Genomic DNA, 19,970 nt, shown 5'->3' on the forward strand with positions numbered 1-19,970 from the left:
ATGGTCGTGGGTGTTTCTCCTTGGATTTTGATCTGTAATTTGATTTAGATTTCAGCTCTCATAGCTGAAGATGTTGGGAGCTTCTGTAAACTGACAGCCTGAAAAAGTTGGAAGGGGTGAACAGGACTGTTCAGCTGAAGTTCCCAACCACGTTTACTTTGCCAACAGCAAATGAACAATGGCACTCTTGGCATTTGGGAAAAGGTACTTCAGAAACCCTTTCAAACTGACAGTAATCAAAACTTAGAATATTTCACGCTTCTGTCTTTATTTGAAGAATTTTTACAGTTTGGTCTTTGGCATAATGTTGAAGCTTAACAAATGCTGGCATTTGAAAGCAGCCTGTTCTGTGCTCTAATTCTGATAACTACCTACCTGACGTGCTTTCCTTTTCCCATTCCAGGAAAACAGAGGGAAGGGTGTTGTATCGAAACCCTTGAATTTCCTGTAAAAAATACTCAGTAGGGATAAATGAGTGTCTGATTAACCAGTGTAACTTGGTTTTGTCTTCCATAGAACACTTATCTCTGAACTGTGGCAGTATCTCTGTACCAAGATTGTCCTGTCTCCTTGAAAAGAGCAAACCTAGTGTCACATGGCTCCATGTGAAGATGTGGATACTACAGAGACAAAACTCCCTTGATTTTCTGAAAGAGTTTAGAAAATGAAAGCAGCAGACTTTTGGGAGATCATGAACAGTATTTGTCATCTGGAATGCATCTGTTAACATTTGAGATTTGATATCACTGCAGCTGTACATGAACAGGGCTGGTATTTAGTGATTGTATTTAGGTGAGAGCATGGAGAGAGAGAAATATTTCAAAAGAAGATTGGTTCTGAATCCCTTAGGAAATCTGCATGAAGTGTCTGAAGACAGGCAAAGAGTTTCCTTGATACTGAAGCAACTTGTTTACCTTAGTTTGGGGAGGAAGGGGAAATGGCTTGGATTATTTCCCAGTTAAAGTGTCTAACAGTGTCTATGTAGTGTATAAAAGTGACTTTAGACCCTGTAATGAACAGATAAAACCTTCCAGGAAATTCTCCTATAACATCAACAGTTTTTAGCTTTGTATTCATGCCACATCCGAATTGGAGACTTTTTTAGCTCCGCTTTTCCTCCTGCATCTTTACAGTTGGAGGCCTCTGAATGTGTGTTTGTGTGAGATCAGTTACTCATCAGAGCCCGGTAAAACAGCTCATCCTTACGGACATTTGAAATAAAGCCAGTTGTCATGGTTTGAGCATGTTTTGAGGGTGTTTTTGTTCAAGGTTTTTTCCAGCCAGGTGGAGGAGGGGAGGCCAGGAGGAAGTAGAGACAGGACACCTGACCCAGGCTAGGCAATGAGGTATTCCATACCATAGCACGTGATGCCCAGGATGCATACTGGGAAAGAGAAAGTGGGAGGGGGAGAGCTCTAGAGGAAAATGGAGGAGGGAGCACATGGTCCTCAGCCAGGCAGGGTGGAGTGAGTTATGGGTCGGTGGCTGGTGGGGTGTTGTATTCTTTTCACTTGCTGTTTGCTGTATCATTATTATTTGTAGTAGTAAATGGCAGTAGGGGTTTTGTGTTATGCCTTAGCAATTAAACCGTTCTTATCTCAGTCCGTGGGGGCTACATTCTTTGGATTCTCCTTCCTAACTCTCCGGGAGTTGGGGGACTTGGTTTAAACCACGACACCAGTCTTAGCCAGGAGATGGCTTGCAAGAATTGCCAACAAATTAGATGGGTTTTTAGGGTGGACATGAAGTCTTGTTAAACAAACATTGCATTTCCTTTAGCAGCTGATTGATTGATTCCAAACAAAAAAGCTGTACCATCTGTTCCTTGGAAAACAAAGCAGCATTACACATTCCTCCTCTGAAATACTGCACAGAAAAATACTTACATAGTTTACCAGTGATATGTATACAAACACACCAGCTTGCATAAACTACCAATTTTACTTTTTCTATGCCTGAAATGGTTTAATTTATTCATGTGTAATACACAGCTTTGGAATAGTCATCTGTTTCAAGGAGAATATGGGAATTACTAGAAAAGCTTCTACCTACAATGCTTATTATCATGCTGGAGCTATTAATGATAACACAATTTGACAAGCAGTATTATGACTTGAAATAAAAAACAGTATGGAGAGGTGAAGGAAAGCTACCTGCTCAAGCAATGAAGCTTCCAGTAAATAGGGTGAAATTGTAGACCTTGCTGGAACAGTATTCTTTATGTAGCTCAGTAAAAGGGGAGCTGCAGAGCTGTGTAGAGACAAGTATTCCATCTAGCGAGAAATGTCAGTTTTGAAACTTGGTGTTATTCTGAGTTGTAATAAAACCTGAAAAATCCTAAAATTTACACCAAAAAGCTTCCCAGTTTTCTTTTTGTATCTCCTAAAAGTATGTTGTGTTAATGAAAGTGTCGCCGTTCGTGATGTAAAGCTTAAACCACTGTATAAACAAAGTTCTGAACCACAGTATTTTCAAGAATGGTTTAAAGATCCTCTTAAAGTTTGGTTGTTCCTCCCCCTCCCACCCACCCTCTCCCCCAGCCGAGTTATTGGAATTCTCTTCCTATCGTGGCTTTCTGTCACATGCCAAAAGAATCAAGTTGTGTGCCTCAAGCTTTTAATCCCATGTGTTTCTGTTGGAGAGATGCTTTGTTGCCTGTGAATGTCAGTGACATTACTGTAATCTCAAGGGTATAGTTCTTGTTATGTAAATAAAGACAGTTTGTTGTCATTATGGATTTTTTTACTCCAAGATATGAAGATCCTTACTGTTGTGGTTTATTTCATTCCAGCTACTCATGAACTCTCTTGTGAAGCATGCAAACACTTGGGCAAAACTTCAAATTACTACTGGATAGATCCAGATGGCAGTGGGGCCTTTGAAAGTTTACTGCAACATGACAGGTAAATGCATTTTATTTGCTCATTCACTTTTGGGTTTTTTTTTCTTTAATGCACTTTGGAGAAGAAGTCTGTTCATAATTCATATTTCTAAGCAAAAGGCAAATAATTGCTAAAAGCTTTTACATGAGAGAGTTCATCGAACCTGTAGTCACCATTCAGTATTGTCTGAGCAAGGTAGTAGTTCTCCATTCGATAAGCTTTGCAAATCACAGCTATTAATCAGCCTTAACTGGCCTCTGTCCTCAGTGGTGCATCATTGTTTACAATAAAGAGTAGATATATATATGGCTATTTGGCAAAGTTATTGTGTATCAACATATTTTGTGGTTCAGTAATGTCCGATGTTCATGGAGTCCTGTAGAAGGCAGAAGAGTCAGACTTTCTTTCTGTCCAGGTATTGCTGACTGTCACATAGCACCACAGGCAAGGAAGAGAAATTAATTGCAAGTCAAAAACCAGACCACAGGAGTTACCTGTTTCTTGCCTGTTTTGTCCTTTTGACTGGTGTTAGAAGAACATGCCTTGTTTAACTTGTGACACCACATATATAACTACATTAGCTTTTGGGGTTGTTGTGTGGATTTCTACGTTTAACACTACTTTTGCATGAAGAGTTTCCCATCGTGGCATACTCATCAAGATGTCTTGGTTGTCTGTGTTGCCTGCTGAGGCAAAAAAAAAGGATGGCAGTGAGAAAAGGGGTCAGTTTTCTGCAGTCGAGAGTGTATTATTTCTTTGGTCTGTTAATGCATGACAATTGTCCCAGCACTTTTTCTGATACAAAATACTGAGTAACTGAGACAAGAGACATGTGTTGCGGCTCTCCCCCAAGTGTCTGCATAATGAGTTTGAATTTCAGTCTGTTTGCATTGAAAAGTGGGCATCCATACACGTCCTCGAACTTCAGCAACATGAATGCAAAAACACTTTCATAAGTAGAAATGGCAGCCCTGCCTCTTTTGGGATCACAGTTCCTGAAGTTCACATACCTCTTGCTGAAAGCAGAAACGTGTCTGTGTCTGTGTCTGTGTCTGTGTCTGTGCATGGGAGAGATTGAGAGGGGCAGAGAGGGGAAAGCTGACTTGAAGTGGGATGAGTGGCATATGCAGCAGACCCCAGGTCAAGAGCTCATAGGTGGACAGCCTGTTGGAGAACAGATGGCCATTGTTTCATGTTGCCATTGATGTCTGCATTTGTATAATAAAAACATATGTAAAAGTAGCCCAATCTAAGATCTAAGTTGTAGATTGCTGGACCATTTTCAAATGTACACCTTCTTTAGCTGGAAGACTGACCTCTGCCTTGACTGAAGCCATCTGACTACTGCGTTTTAGGACAGTGCGAAACAACAGTGTCCTGGTCGAGTTGTCTCTACCCCAGGACACACACTACATCTTGGCTTTATTGTTTTTGGTTAACCAGGATTTTTCTAGTTGAGGACCTTGCTACTGAGAGGCAAATGTAGACCACTGCAATGTATCATCTTGCCAAGGGCTGAAGGTGGTCGTGTCCCAGAAGCAGTAGCTGGGGCAGCATGCAGAAGTGTGGTGGGGAACACCACAGGAAATTTATCATTTCCTTGCTTGTAGATTTCTTTTTCCCTTTGGTTTTATATGTTTAATCTTACTCCAAGGGCTCTTCTGCCTACCCAGCACATACAATTTATCAGGAATTCTGCAGGGAAAGGTAAAGAATAACAGTCCTTATCAGAGGGATGGATGAGAACTGAGACCCAGGATCTAAATGCTTGTTCCAGAGAACAACATTTGTTGCGTGCATGTTGTTCTTTGTCTCTGGTGAGCCCCTCTGCTGTCAGAAGCTCTTCCTTCACTGTCACAAATACTCCTCCAATTTTTGTAAACTTTATGTAAAACAACTGCTATCTCATGTACATCAGTATGGAAAGATTATGCAGAGCTTTTCAACTCATTTCATGTAAAAATATTCATTGTGTAATAGTTTTGCAGATTTGGCAGGTAAATCTTGGTGTAAAAAGGGTCAAAATAAGTTAGAAGTAATATTCTAGTGAATAAATGAACGCTCTTCACTTTCTTTCTTCATTTTCATCATCTTAGAAAATCAATAGGTCTTTACAGCACCAAGCCTTAAAAACTTGCTTGCTTTGAACTGATATGATAGATATGATAACATTCACCGCTGCTTTTGGGGCTCAGCCATCCAGCCAGTGTCAGATGCCAAAAAGAATACACCTCTCATGACCGTGAGAAGGCTGTGTGGCCAAAAGCACCACAACAGAGGAACAACCCATTGCTGCACCAATCAAGAGGAAAACTGCTAGTGCCACCAAGAAAGAGAAGCAGTGGACAGCAGTAGGAGATTCTGCTTTGAAAGACAGGGACAGTGCAACAGGGTGCCCAAAGAAGTAGTAAATGCCCCGTCCCTTCCAGCGGAAGAGACCACGGTTGCAAGGAACATTAAAGCTTCTCCAGTTCCAGCCCCTGGCACGGGCAGGGACACCTTCCACTGGAGCAGGTTGCTCCAAGCCCCTGTGTCCAACCTGTCCTTGAACACTGCCAGCGATGGGGCAGCCACAGCTTCTCTGGATTAATGAGGATTAATGTCCCTCACTAAGGTGAAATTGGGGTCCAGTCTGTTGATCTGATCAGTGACGTGCCGGGTATCTGCTGCTGCAGGTGCGTGCTGTGAAGACAGGGAAGGGGTAGGAGGTTGATGGTGACTTTCTCTAGGGGCTGGAGAAGAAAAGCTCTTTCAGAGGATGCAGTAACGTGTATTCCTCTGACAGGAAAATCAACCCAAACCCAAGGCTAACAACCAAGTATCTGGCCAGGTATACTGCTGCTGTGCTGCTGTCAGGGGACAGGGGCTGCTCTGCCAGAGGTTTGCAGCAGTTTGCATTGCATTTCTGTTCCAGCCAGCCCTCAAGCCATGGGGCCCAGCCCAGCTGACCAAAGCTGCTGTTGCCTGGGCAAGGGCTGCAGGGGCTGAGAGCTTGGATCTCCCAGGGGAAGGAATAGAACTGAAAGCCCATGGAAGCATCAGATAGATGATGAAGGAAGCTGCATCTTTCTGGCCCAGGGAAGTTGCTTCTCGTGGTGGGAGGAAGCTGTTAAGGTGGGGAAGGGGAAGCTCAATTTGGCGATGAAGCTTGAGCCCAGGGATATTCAATGACATTTATCCTGCTCTGCTATTAACACTGCTGTAGGTTTTTCCTGTGACTGATTCCAGGAGAAATATTTTCCCTGCAAATAGGACTGAACACCTGAAAAATAACCAGGGTCTGTTGTGTATTACAGCAAAGTTAGAGACTGATTTGAAATGAATATTCAGATGGGAGGTTTAAAATAAATACATTTCAAATGAAGGCTAGAGTGGGACATTAAAAATCAACGAGCACTTACTGTGTATTAGCCTGATAATAAATCAACCTCATTTCCCTCAATCATAAAAGTTTATGCTACCACTGTACCAAAAAGAGCTGTAAAACCCCAGCTTTTTGCAATTTATCACACAGAGAAACAGAGCAGATGCCTCAGGATGATGGGAGGAGCTTTGCTCCAGTGCACAAAGCAGTGGTGCAGGTATATGTTAACATGTCTTAGAGGCCTTATTCTTGAAAAGTATTTCATATGCTCTAACTTAAGAGCAGCTGCTTTAGACAATCTACAAATTTCAGGTATCCCCAGGAAGAGAAAAACCCTACATCTGCAGTTATGCAGGAGTTCTTACCCAGCACTATACCCAAGTCATGCTTTAAGATTCTAGATGAACATAAGTTCTTAATCAAGAGCCCTGAAGGTGTGAGAGCAGCAGGCAAGAAGTGAAGCCAAAGGTGAGCCCTGACAAGAGGATGTGCTCAATGCTAAAGGTGAAAAGTAGCACCCTCCATTCCATGCCAATCCATTGCCTCCCATCCCACGCCGTTCCCTACACCCAGCCCGAGCTGAATAACAGTGGCACTGCTATTGCCCTGCAATGCCAGGGTTTTTCAGCTCCAAAACCACTTTCAAGGAGGTAAAACACAAAGCTTACAAGTGGAAAAAAGCTTTTATTTTAGGATTTGATTTGATTTTAGTTTGTTTCCTTATCTTTGACCGAATTTTCCATGATGTTCCATCATGGGGTTTTGCTGTGGGTTGGTTTCAGGGGCGATGCTCACAAGCATCCAGGCCTTGCAAGCACAGTGCTGCTGTGCAGAAGGCAGAAGGCCCGGGTATACGGAGCCAAGGGAAGAGCAGAAGTGGCTCCCTCTGCGAGCTTGCAGTGGAGCTGGAGAGTGCCAGGGCAGGAGTGCTGGGCTGCAGGTGCGAGAGCAGCGGGCAAGAAGCGAGCCCAAAGGGGAGCCCTGTCAAGGGGCTGTGCTCAGTGCGACAGAGGAAAGCAGCAACGTCCAGGGGCTACCCCGGGAGTCGTGAAAGCTTCCTCCCCCCACATGCATGGGGGCATGAGGGGCCACCTGCGTGGAGCAGGAGCAGCAGCCCTTGGGCCACAATAGCCCAAAGGAGCCCTGTCAAGGGGCTGGCTCACCGCTGCAGGGGAAGGCAAAAAACCCGCGGGGACACGGGCAGGCCCCCCATGCGGGAAAAAAAAGCCTTCCCCCCCCAGCTGCAGGACACCAGGGGCCACCTTCATGGTGCACGAGCAGCAGGCAGTAGCGCAGCCAGAATGGAGCAGAGGAGCCCTGACAAGTGGTCCTGCTCCATGCTCAGAGGAAGGCAAAAAACCCCCGGGACCAGTGCCAATGTGGCCCGGGGGAAAATTCCTTCCTGACCCCAGCACTGGCGATCGGCTCTCCCTGAGCATGGGAGCAGGACCGGCTCCTGCTCCACAGGCTGCTCACGCCTCCCCGCAGATGCCCAAGCCCTATTCTCCCTCAATCTGGAGCCACCTCAGGGGCTGCTGAGAGTGGCCAAAAGCCCCTGGCCTCATCGAGCCTGGGGGCAAGAATCCATCCTTCCTACACGTGGCAGGGCATCAGTGGCTGCTCCAAAGCGCTGGCATCTCTGCAAGCATGTCCTCATCCCATTGCTTATGGCTGCTGCCCCTGGCTCCGTGGGGGATGAGAATGGTGAGCTCTGCGGTGCTCCTCCAAAAGGCATTCCTAGAATCTAGCCCTGCCTAGCCAGCTGAAAAGGATTGCTATCCCTGCCGTGTGCTAAGAAGCTGGCCCTGCCAGGAGCTGGCTTTGCAGCGCAGAGCTCTGAATCTCTTCTCTGAAACAAGGGGAACATAAAATCACAAACTGGAATATATAAACCTTTAAAATTAGTTGTAAGTAATGTTAAGTTCGATGGCTTTGTAGCAGTAGCAGTGGAAAGTTACTGAGGTGCTTAGTACATAGAAGAAAAAATAGAGTCCAGCTAGAGAACATACTGGCATAAGATAAATCGTTCTAGTTGAGGTAGTTTTAAGAAAAGCAGTCTAGAAAGACAGGACGCAGGGATAAGGAGTATCTGGGAATAGCAGGTGTCCAGGATGGGCTACGGGTAAACTAACTGATAAGTAGGAGGACAAGGGGACTATTATGTCTCTGGTGCTAACGAATTCTGTACGCATGCGGGGAGCTTTCTGGAAAATGATGTAATCCATACGTAGCCTCATGAATATGTATGTGTGCCCAAGGGCTATATAAGGATGGCTTGTGTAGCAATAAGGGAGACACACGTTAGGAGGAGCTATCCCCCGTGTCTGCCGGCACCGCAATAAAGAATACCTGCTTGTCAGCTTGAAAACTGTGTTGGCGAGTTTGTTCCTGGAGTTGTCTCCGTATCCATTTGTCACCCCAGATGGGACCCTCTCTGCTCGGCTGCAGGACCCGCTGAGGACAGGGCTCCCTAGGGCCCTCGGGAATTCATTGGGATCACTGCGGGAGCAGACAAGGACCATCTTCATCAAAGGTATTCTTTTCTTTTGTATAGCCTGTAAGGTGCAGGGGGCATCTCGGTTTGGTAAATTGGTTTGGTAAGCGTACGCATGGTTTGGAAGCCTTCCATAAATCGAGATAGGAAATCTCGTAGGTAAAGGCGTATACCCGGCTGCTAGCGTCCGTTGGTATACACTCGCAAGAAGCAGGGGGCTTCTTGTGATTTGGGTGAGTCCTACAAGACACAGGGGGTGTCTTGTGGACACGGTTTTGAACCTCATTGGTATAAGTATTCGAATTGGTATTGGTATCCGATTAGTTCCGGTTCATTATAGTGCTGATTTTGGTTCTGTGATTTTGGTATCGGTGACAGATTGTTAAAATTGTGTTATTAATTGTGGTCTGTTTGATAGAATTTTAGTCTCTGTATCTGTTCCAAGTGTTGTAATTGTGTGCAGTGTGTCTGTGGGATCCCGTGTGTGTGTGAGAGATTGATAATGGAAAATCAGCAGAGTGAAGAGATCATGAAAAAGAGTCCTGTAGGGTGCATGTTGGCACACTGGAAAGAACTGGGAGGGTCTCCTGGGGGCTCGGTAAATAAAAAAAAGAGCATTGGTAAAATATTGTAACCAGTGGTAGCCTTTGTACACCCCAGAGGATCAGGAAAAATGGCCTAAAAATGGAACTCTGAATTATAACACATTGTTACAATTAATGTTGTTTCTGAGGCGGCAAGGAAAATGGGATAAAGTGATGTATGCAGATATGTTTTTCACGTTGAGAAATCACCCGGAGTGGCAAAGAGAATGTGGAATTAATATAGCACCTTCAGATCCCTTAATTTTAGCTTTAGAAAAAGAAAGGAAGCAGGCAGGGAATAAATTGGAAAGATGTTGTTCTGGTTGTGAGATTGGGGAAATTGGTTTGAAACTTAAGAAAAGAGCTGAGGATCATAGGGTTGAGGATAGAATGGAGGATTATATATCCCCAAAAGTACCGGAGCAGAATCCACCTCCGATCGAGGAGGAAACCCCTGATTCGGATGTAAAACAAGAACAAAGTGTAAAACAAGAACAAGGTGTGAAACAAGAACAAAGTGTGGAACAAGAACAGAGTGTAAAACAAATTCCCTCCCCGCCCGTTGCTGCCCGGATTCGTAGTAAAACTAAGACTGTTCTGCAAGCCCCTCTGAGGGAAGCAATGGGACTGGAGGGATGTACCAAAATAAAAGTGAATTTTTCTTTAGGAGATTTGGATAGATGGAAACAGATTGCAAAAGAGTATCGAAATGACCCTATAGGGGTAGCAAAGAAATTTGAGATCCTGGTAAAAAGTCAAGATCCTCACTGGAAGGATATAGATGTAATCCTGGATGCATTAACAGAAAAACAGTTAGTTATAAGAACTGCTTGCACTCAGGTAAATGCCCAGATTACTGCAGGGGCAATGGATAGGAGGGTTGAAGATCATATTCCCCTTACAGCTCCAGATTGGGATTATGATGATGATGGAGATTATGCATCTTTAAAAAGATACCAGAATACCAGAAGATACCAGAAAGGATACCAGAATCTGCCCAGCCTGTAGCTCTGCTGGGATTTCAGGGCCGTCTGGATGCCGTATCTGTCACCCTGTTGATCGCTGGGCTGGCTGCTGACTCCTTATGGCAGCCGCCTTCCACCGTGTTCTCAGACCCATTGGGGAGAGCACTGAGCAAGGCACTCCTGTCACGGGTGTTGGGGATGGTGTCGTCGTTCCCTTGCCTTGCCACGGCTGCTGGCTCCTTGGAGCTGCCGCCCTTCACCACTTTCTCAGGTACATCAGGGAGAGCACTGAGCAAGGCACTCATCCCATGGGTGCTGGGGATGCTGTTCTGACTATTCCCCAGCCCTGCCACGGCTGCTGGCTCCTTGGGGCAGCTGCTCTGCACCGTGTTGTCAGTCAGGTCAGGGAGAGCATAGAGCAAGGCAGACAAATCATAAACACCAGGGACGATGTCCTCATTGTCTGCCAGCCCTGCCGCTGCTGCTGGTTCCTTGCGGCTGCTGCCCTCCACTGCATTCTCAGTCATGTCAGGGAGTGCTTTGAGTAAGTCCATCAAATCACAGACATCAGGGCCACTGTCCTTGGCTGTTCTCCAGCCCTGCCACAGCTGCTGGCTCCTTGGGGCAGCTGCTCTGCACCGTGTTGTCAGTCAGGTCAGGGAGAGCATAGAACAAGGCAGACAAATCATAGACTGCGGGGACAGTGTCCTCATTGTCTGCCAGCCCTGCCGCTGCTGCTGGTTCTTTATGGCTGCTGCCCTCCTCTGCACTCTCAGTCAGGTCAGGGAGTGCATTGAGTAAGTCAGTGAAATCATAGACATCAGGGCCACTGTCCTTGCTGTTCTCCAGCACCGTCACTGCTGCTGGCTCCTTGGAGCAGCCACTCTCCTCCACATTCTCAGGCACAATAGGGAGACCACTGAGCCAGGCACCCCTATAATGGGTGTTGGGGATGGTGTCGTCGTTCCCCGGCCTTGCCACGGCTGCTGGCTCTTTGGGGCAGCCGCTCTTGACCCCATTCTCAGTCAGGTCAGGGAGAGCATAGAGCAAGGCAGACAAATCATAAACACCAGGGACGATGTCCTCATTGTCTGCCAGCCCTGCCACAGCTGCTGGCTTCTTATGGCAGCCGCCTTCCACCGTGTTCTCAGACCCATTGGGGAGAGCACTGAGCAAGGCACTCCTATCATGGGCGCTGGGGATGGTGGTGTTGTTGTTCCCCTGCCTTGCCACGGCTGCTGGCTCCTTGGAGCTGCCGCCCTTCACCACTTTCTCAGGTACATCAGGGAGAGCACAGAGCAAGGCACTCATCCCATGGGTTCTGGGGATGCTGTTCTGACTATTCCCCAGCCCTGCCACGGCTGCTGGCTCCTTGCAGGCCTTAGAGTAGTGCCATTGCTGCTTCCCAGAGTTGGAATAGCTGCAGGCCTGAAAACTGGTGGTGGAGTAACTGCAGTGCTGCTGCCTGGGGCTGGATTGGCCAAAGTGCTTGTTGATGGGGCTGGAAGAGGCACAGTGCCTGTCCTTTGCATTCAAGTGGCTCAAGGAGGCTCGCCTGGCCCCGCCGCCGGCCCTGCCCCTTACCGGGGTGTTGTCACACAGGCGGACCCCCGAGTACACGGAGCCGAAGCCGCCTCTCCCCAGCAGCGGTCCCATTCGGTAGAGCCGCCCGAAGCTCTCCTTGTCATGCCCGACGCGAGAGACGCTGCCGCTGCCGCTGTCGCTGCGCGCGGGGTCCCCGCCGGCCCCCAGCGGCCGCTCCGGGCCGAGCGGAGCCGCATCATTCCCGGCCTTTCCCGGCCGAGGCTCCGCGGCGTGCCGCTCGCCGCCGCTCCCGGGGCGCAGATAGAGCGACGGGTCAATGCGGGTGAGGAGCACCACGGGCACCTTGGCCGAGCGCGCTGCCGGTGCCGGCACCCCCGCAGGGCTCTCGGGGGTCGCGGCTGCCGGGCGGCTGCGGGGCGGGGCCTGGGGGCGGGCCGGGGAGCGCCAGGGGGCGGCGCTGCCTCGCCAGACCCAGCGGCGGCGGCTCGCCCAGCGCCGCCACTGCCAGTAGCGGGAGAGCCGAGCGGCGCCGCGAGCCCCGGCGGGGGGCACCATCGCGGGGAGCGGCGGAGGGAGGGCTCCGGACGGTCGAGAGCTGCCGCCGCCGCGCCGGGTGCTGCTGCCGCTGCTGCCGATGACAAAGTCGCTGCGGTTCAAAAGCCCCTGGAAAAGTCGCTGCCGAAGTCGCTGCTGCTCCAAAGCCGCTCCAAAGCCGCTCCAAAGCCGCTCCAAAGCCGCTCCAAAGCCGCTGCTGCCGCTGCCGCCGCAGCCTCGCTCTCAACGGCTCTGTCCACGCGGCCGCAGGAGCCCGTGGAACGGCGGAGCGGGCCCTGCCCAGCCCCGCGGCCGGGCTCGTGCACCCCCCGCCCGGCCGCAGCATCCCCGCGGCCGAGCCTTTGTAAACTGAACCTGAGCCTTGGGACCCTGCGAACGAGGCTTTAATAAAGAAGTGAGCCCGGAGGCTTTGGGAAGTCAAAAGGAGGCTTCATTTTACTGCTTATTTTATCCCCTTTTCCCTTTCCACAGAGGTGGATTGAGATGAGATCTCAGGAAGCTCTTCCCTGGGAGGGTGCTGAGGCGCTGGCACAGGGTGCCCAGAGCAGCTGTGGCTGCCCCATCCCTGGCACTGTTCGGGGCCAGGTTGGACACAGGGGCTTGGAGCAGCTGCTCCAGTGGAAGGGGTCCCTGCCCGGGGCAGGGGTTGGAGGTGAAGGAGCTTTAAGGCCCCTTCACCGCAGCCCACCCGATGCCTCTGGGATCCCATGAGGGGCGGCTGCTCCGTGAGGAAAGGCCCCGGCCCGCTCTGCCCCCCACGGGGGTCCCGCTGCCCCCCCCCCCCCCCCCCCCCCCCGCCCTCTGACTTATTCTAGAGTTGGAGTTTGTGATCTTAGTGTGTGCATGTGTAGGATACTCCTACTGCAAGTATGAAAAGCAGACTCTCGAAACCTTTGCACTTGTAGCTGTGTGTAACTGGAGGGGCATAATAAGGACTTTGCTTTCCCTAAGTAATCTGCTGGAGAGAGCTTTGCAGTCAACTCTGTCACAGTCCAGGTGTGAGACTGGTGGCCAGTTCCCTCAGCTATCTAAGGCTTGACTTCTCAGGCTTGCTTTAGCAGGAGCCACGCATCTTTTTTCTGGAATGTAGCCTTGAAAATGCAAAATGGTCCAGAGCAATCCCGACTTATTCTTGAGGTGGAGGAGAAGCAGTGAAGCTCTCTGTCCTTCAGTGGGCTTTAGGGTTGAACCCTGCTGAGTCTTCCCTTGCCAGGTACCATTACTTCTTGCAAAGTGACTCCTTGGGGTAGTTTAGTTGTGTTTGTTCAGGGGCAAAAGTGTGGGATTTTGGGGAGATGTGTTTGTTTTGTGCCTGTAAGCAATGGAAGAGACTATTGCATTGTGCCTCTGCTGATGAGATTCAAGGCTGATCGTACCCCAGGCCTTACTGGCAGCTCTGAGCCTTTTCTGTCACAAGCTTGAAGCGATGGGAAGTGTGGCACTTGTGGAAAAAAATGGAGAAGAAGGATAAGGAAAGCCAGGATTCGTTGAAAGAGTAACAAAACATGGCAGTTCAGGTTGTTACTGCTTTGTTTGCTCTACAGCAGTGTTTCAGGTGGTTTGTGGGGGTAAATTTGCATTTTTTGATTAAATGGAGTGAAACCCTGAGATGCTACTTGTTCTTTGTATCCTATAATTTGCCCTAATAGCTAGTGTGACAACACTTACCTTCACAATATTAGATGTAGGGCTCCAGTAGCAAATGAGCATAGAGAGTAATTGCTGCTCCTTTTACTATACTTCTGTGGACAGTATATATTGTGGATGGTATTTTTTGATATAATTTGGTTCTTGTTTATGTATATATACTACCTTTCTCAAACGTGATTTTCCAGTATACTCAGGCTTCTTTACAGTGGTAGTTTTTGGCTGCTGCTCTACATGCCTTTCTTGGGGATCAGTTGTCCACATTGACCTTTGTCACTCAGCGGCAAGAGCCGTGGTTGTTTTTCTGTAGTTCTAGTATAGTGGGGGTTTAGGTTTTACTCTCCTTCCCAATATATTGTAATATAAATGGGAGACAAAGCACACCCAATTGTAGGACCACCGTCCATTAGCAAAAGTAGGTGTTTGGTATTGTCATACTTCATTCCTGTTGCTTTCAAGTTTCACCTTAGGTTACAGAGCTAATAGGTATCTTGGCTACACAAGTGTTAGCAGAAGGAATAAGAGGTTACTGGAACTCCTGAAATATTTTACTGAAGCCTTAGGAAGCCTCTAGGTATGTTTACTTTTAGATAACTTTACAAAGACATGGAAGATGCTACTGTTTCATAAATAATGTTTGTGCTGATATTAGCAGAAGTATTTGACTATGTTGTAGTTTGTAGTTCTTCATGCTGTCAGCAGGAGTCTTAGCTGTACTAATAAGGTGTAGCTAGTTGTACATCTGGCACTGTTCATTTCAGTGGAACAGACAGTCTGCCTTTGAATCTCATCTTGCAAATTTTTAAGCCCGTGTATACCTCTGTATCTTTCATGTTACCTCATTGAAGACATCCGTACTCCCTACTCACTTGTTTAGAAAACTTTAGATTAAATTCTCTTGTGTCTATGGTTGCTTTATTATATATGTTTTCAACATACTTTTAGGTTCAGAAGGATCTAGTAGTAGATGCTCTGAAACAGAGGAAAACGTAACATGCGATTTGCCACAAATGCCGCAGAACATGACATGTATCATTGCATTTCTCAGGCTAAATGAGCTACAAGGACTTGTTACGGCTTTCTGAAAGTTTTAGCTGTACCTCTCCTTTTCCAAACCCCTTCTGTTTCCCCCATTTTCCTGTTCCTCAGTTTCTTTGTGGTTGTGTATCAACCTCGACAGTTTGTTTCCTCCTTTGGCCTTTCCTTCACTAATCATCTGCTCCGATTTTGGTTTTTTTTTCCTCTTCAGCAGGTCTGTTGTTGTTCTGTTGCAGCAGTCTGGGTGATCATCATCAGACACTTGGTACAGATTAGAAAGCTCTGCTGGGCAGAAGCGAGGAGCTTCATCCACATGTTGATCACTTGAGCTACTTGTCAAGCAGTATCTTATCTTAAGGAAGTGTGCCAAGCTAAGCTCCATTTTGATGCTTTGTTTTATCCAGCTTCAAGGGAAGTGATGCAGGGCCTGGAGCACAAGTGTGCTGGGGAATGGCTGAGGGAGCTGGGGGGTTCAGTCTGTAGAAGAGGGGGCTCAGGGGGATCTTATTGCTCTCTACAACTACCTGACAGGAGGATGCAGTAAGGTGGGGTCAGTCTATTCTTGAAAGGAACAAGCGATAGGACAAGAGGAAATGGCCTCAAGCTGCACCAGGGGAGGTTTAGAGCAGATATTGGGGAAAACGTCTTTACCAAAAGGGCTGTCATGCACTGAAGAGGCTGCCCAGGGCAGTGGTGCAGTCACCATCCCTGGAGGTATCTGAAGGTGTATAGGAGTGGTACTGAGGGACATGGATTAGTGGTGGCCTTTGCTGTGCTGGGTTAACAGTTGGACTTGATGATCTTAAAGGTGTTTTCCAATCTACATGGTGCTATGTTGCTGATCACGGAGAAGGGAGATGTGCTGAGTATCAGTGTAGCTGAGTACAATCCACAAGCTCAGGGCTCTAAGAAGTTAACTGCAGCCATAAATAAAAGGGGAAATGGCTGCAGGAGGTAAATCCTTTCTTAGGCCAAGCAGAGTTAGGCAGGACTGTCCAGGTCCCCACTGCTAATCCCCAGAGACACCCTGTTCCTCTCGCATGCAGAGCTGATGCTTGGAGACCCAGTCACCCCTGCTTGCTCCTAGGGTACTTCACTAGCTTGTTGGCTAGTTCAGCTTGATATTCCATAGGCATCACACACTCACACAGCTCCTCTTGCTCCAGTGGCTGGCACCATGGACACAGGGACCCTCTGGCCTGTGGTCTGCTGCAGCTGCTGGTACCCACACCTCTATCCATACACACACGGGATTGAGAGCCCCTTGCCCAGGAAAGACATAGAAAGGAATTTAATGAGAAAGCAGGACAGACTGTGCTGATGAGCTGAAGGGCACAACCAGGCAAGCATACTGACCAATATTTCCACTTGCCTCTCTTTTTCAGACTTGTGTTCTCCAAATGGCCTAACCATCTCCCTTTCCCTGCCTTTGGTTCTGCCCCTAGACATCCTGTAAGTCCTGTGCAATCCTGAGCTATGTTTTGTGTGCATCCTGTGATGTGTCCCACCCCTAAGCAGCAATGCCCTTAGTGTGAAAGATGTTGAGAGAGCTGCTCCCAGTGACCTCCAGTGATGGGCTCCGTGCCCAGAGAGTGGAGCTGAGGCTGTGCCAGGGCAGCTGCAGGCAGGTTGGTTGTTGCTTGGGAGAGCTTGACTTGCCCAGTCTCTGGGTTTGTGCAGATGGGCCTTTGGGCTGATGGCTCCTGAGATGGACCTGGGAGCAGCCTGCCAGGGTATGGTTTGGGCTTCTCCCCTGCTATTGCATCTCTGGGCTCCTCTGTGGCTGTGCAGATCGGCTTTTCTCACAGAACCTGACCCTTTCACCATACTCTCATCCCCTCAGTAGGTACTCTAAATGAATGTTCTCCAGTGGTCCGAAACACATGCCAAAGAAAGAGTGCATGCCAGCCGGGGCAACCTCCTGGGTACCTGTCTAACACATTACTAATTTCACAGCTCATCCACTATGTGCAAAAGATGTGAAAATGGTAGGTTGCAGGGCACAGTGATTGGAGAGAAAACATGAAAAAAGGGACATGGAGCAGACGTTTCTGCTGGTATTTCTGTGGCAGTTGGAAAAGTTGGATCGTGTTGGCACTGCAAATTGCTTAGTGATTAATGGAAATGACAGAGATGATGCATTGGTTCTGAATTGGTTTCATGTTGATAGAGGACATCTTGATTGAGATAACGCAAATGAGCTGATAGGAGCATTTGTTTCTGTAATGTTTTAGTTCTCTTCTGTTAGAAATAAGTGCTCAGCTCCTTTGGAAAAGCCTTTTTGATCAAGTGTTTGTGTGTCTAGCAGTTGTTTTGTAGGTAAGCTGCTGTTTGGTGTGGTTGGTAGCTTTTCAAGCATCAGCTTTTCTTGTGAGGTTTTAAAAAACAATCTTATTTTATTTGACGTGGGGTTTTCTAATCAGTTAAAGTTTTAGTCAAGTAAAACTTCAATGGAGTAATACACCCAAGTGAGGTACCGTGCTTTTCTTCACAGGATTGCTGGTTGCAGTAGGATCAGATCCAAAAATGGGAGACTGGAATGGAAAGAAAAGGGAAGAGGGGCAGGAAATAGTGACAATTGCTGCTGTAAAAATTAGACTTAATTACAGTCTTTGAAATAAGCATGGGAATAATGTCTTTTGAGATGAACAATCATGAATAAGCAAAAACGGTTACTATGAATTTTTAAAGCTCTGTTATATCTTTGTGCAGCTGAGCATTATCTAACATTGAGGAAGGTCAGACAGATCAAATGCTCTGATATGCGAGACAGGAAAGAACTAGCATGAACTTACTTGATGGGGAAGTATCTGTGGGTTTAATCTGTGGCTTTGCTATTTGTAGCCACTTACAGAAATCTTGTATTAAAATAGAATTCCAGATATCTTTTAGCTTTGACCTAAATTTACTGGAGTCATCTCCCCTACTTTGGCCTGTATAGAATTTGCTGAGGTTTTAATTTGTATATCTCGGTCCACTTTAAGAATGCAACCAAGAATTTGTATTATACAGCTGGGAATGTGTAGATCCAGGCTTTTCCCTTGACTCCTCTTTTCCATTGCCCTGGCAATAGAGAGTAAGTGGGAGCAGATAATCATATGTCAGGAGTATGGATTTTTCACGCCTAGTTTTTATAGCAGTCTGGAGGCCTTTTGCATGGGAGAGAGGGATAGGAGAGAAGGGGGTAAGATGTATTGCCAGTGTTGTTCCTGTTGTCTTCCAGCTGGAGAAGACTCAAACGAGCTTCAAGGCAGCTTTGAAGCTTCCTGTGGCTGGGACCAGCGTAAGACCGGCACAAGCATGGTGAATGTCTAAGTTTCTTTGACAATCCTCCCCCTCAGATGCAGTTCCCAGTAAGGTTACGCAAACATGCCAAATCACCCAGCTTTAAGATGAAAGTGTGCCTTCATTGGCGATATTTCGCATGGCTTGCAGTTCTCCCTTTCACATGCTTTTACTCTGAGCAGTGTTTATTTTGGGCCCAAAGACCCATGCCAGAACGCAGCTGGTTTGGGGTTTTTTAATGTTTTGTGTATCCTTGAATGATTTGATTCTCAAAAGCACCTTGTTAAAAATTGGTGCCTAATTATACTTCTTTCTTGTGGTATCTGTAGGCTGACACTGCTACAGGGATGCTAATTGCCTAATCTATGGCTTCTAATTTAAAATCACTGCTAAATTTGTTTAAAAATCCATTCTGGATTGAAATTAATTTCTCTCTGCCCTCCATTCCCCAGCCCAAAGCAAAGAAAGAGCTAAGAGAGAAAAAAGAAGTATCTCTGCTTTTGCCATAAATGGGCTGTTTTTCTTCTGTATTCATAGTGAATTCCTGAGTTGCAGTACTGTATGGTAACTCAAATGAGAGTCTTCACCCCCACAGTAGTAACTTTATTATCCCAGTGGCAAATAAATGGCAAATAAAGTAGTGCTCTCTTACTTTGATGGCAGCCTCTCTACTTTGTTCCCTTTATTACCGCAATGGTAATCGCCTGGTTTGTAACTTACAAAAATGAGCCTAGAATCAACTTTACACAAACATGGCAAATTTCCATGTATATTTTGATGTTCCATTCCATTTTTACAGGGCAGATTGGAATATTGAGCTAATAATGAGAATTCCTTACAAGTTCGTCAGCTCCCAGTAGAAGGCAAAGGGAAAGAGTGAGGCGGATACAGCCGCTGGGGAGGTGACAATCCATAATTTCGGAGTGTTAAGAAGGCTGAAGCTTAGATCAGTGGCAGCAGGAAGAGGGCTTCTGCTCAGTCAGGAAGGGGCTTTGCTGATGGGAAGTTTTAGTGACATGACAGCCAATGTAGCAGCAGACAGCAGTGTACACGAGTCCAGCCATAAGGCACTAAAACTCTTTCTGTTGGCTTTTTTTCCCAGTTTTTTTGAAGAGTGCATATATGTATTTCCTAAATTTATATATTATATATTATATTGAATATATAATTATGTATAATGTATATTTAAAGAATGATCTTTCTTTTGGAAGGTGTTTTCAGGGTTTTGAAATGCAGAGCAAGTGAGCAATAGGAGCTACTGTGCTTAGGAGGGGTTAACCACCTGTAGAAGCAGAGGTTGAGGAAAACTGCTTTTCTGGTTTGGGGTTGTAGGTTTGTGGGGTTTTTTTCATTTCTGTAGAAGTGGGCTTTATTGCTGGCTTATTTCCCTTTGCAGTTCACTTCCTGTGCTTCCGTGAATGAGGGAAACACTGTTTCAGGATGAGTTGTCAGAGGTGTAACTTGTGGGATGTGCAAATCCTGCTGTGCTGGGCATTGTCCACTTTTGTATGCTGAGATTCGTAAAAAGTGGGAGAGTCCAGAGCAGAGCAAGAATATTCTAGCACCTTGAAAACACAACCTGTGGCCAAGCTCATAGAATCATAGAATAGT

This window comes from Melopsittacus undulatus, chromosome 4 (genome assembly GCF_012275295.1).
Source record: "Melopsittacus undulatus isolate bMelUnd1 chromosome 4, bMelUnd1.mat.Z, whole genome shotgun sequence".
Classification (NCBI taxonomy): domain Eukaryota; kingdom Metazoa; phylum Chordata; class Aves; order Psittaciformes; family Psittaculidae; genus Melopsittacus; species Melopsittacus undulatus.